Consider the following 999-nt stretch of genomic DNA (forward strand, 5'->3'; position numbering starts at 1 on the left):
GAGAGAGAAAGACTCTCAAGCAGGCTCCACACTGTCAGTGCAGAGCCTGATGCAGGGTTCAAACCCACGAACTGTGAGATCATGACCTGAACTGAGATCAAGAGTCAGCCGCTTAATGGACTGAGCCACCCAGGCGTCCCCAAAATGAAAGTAATTCTTAAAGCTTCTCTTTGTTGTGAAAAATGGCTCATGCAGAAAGATGTATAAAACATAAATGTACAATTTACCAAGTTGTGAGAAAGTAATCATGCCTTTAACTGCTAACCAGGTTAGGAAATAGAGCCCCACTTGCAAGTCTGAAGGCCCTGCATACACTTTCCAATTAGCAATAATTGCACCTCGGATAAACCTCATTGGCTATGATACTGCCACTGCGCAAGGCTCATGTACTTTCCAAATTATAACTTTCCATCTCCCTCCAAAGGTAACTATAGTCTCATCTTGCATGATATTCACCTTGCCATTCTTTATTTTTTACTACCTACATATGCATTCCCTTGAGTGTTCAAGGCCCTAAGGATACAGAAGTGAAAGAAACAAACTCTCTACCCTTATGGAGTTCACAGCTAACAATAAACATTGATCATATAATTAACAATAAACATAATGAATAAACTGTATAGTATGTTAGAAGGTGATAAATGCAAAAAAAAGCAGAGCTGGAGTTTACTTGGCTCTATAAGCACGTAATGATTTCAACATTGGAAGGGAGATAAAAAGGGAGATAAAACTGAAAGTAGGGAGGGAAGAAAGTAAACGAAAGGAGGGTGGAAAAGAATAAAGAGGGAGAAAGGAGGAGGAAACAACAGGAAGAAGAATGTTGGTGGGAAAGCAAACAGAACAGATGGTAAGAAGAGGGAAGAAAGGGAAAATAAGAGGTAGAGAAGGAAAAGTGGGAGGTTAAAAGATTTTTTCTCACCTGGAGGGTTGCTGAAAAGACCCTGAGCTGAAACCCCTTTATTTACATTTTGGTAAAAAGAAGTACTAAATTCTTAATTA

At 39.3% G+C, this 999-nt stretch overlaps 1 pseudogene; it reads right to left on the reverse strand.

Moving 5' to 3' along the window:
- Window positions 1-202: 202 nt before the first annotated feature.
- LOC122238160 lies at window positions 203-383 on the reverse strand (annotated as a pseudogene).
- Between the last annotated feature and the right edge of the window lie 616 nt (window positions 384-999).

This window comes from Panthera tigris, chromosome B1, assembly GCF_018350195.1.
Source record: "Panthera tigris isolate Pti1 chromosome B1, P.tigris_Pti1_mat1.1, whole genome shotgun sequence".
Classification (NCBI taxonomy): Eukaryota; Metazoa; Chordata; class Mammalia; order Carnivora; family Felidae; genus Panthera; species Panthera tigris.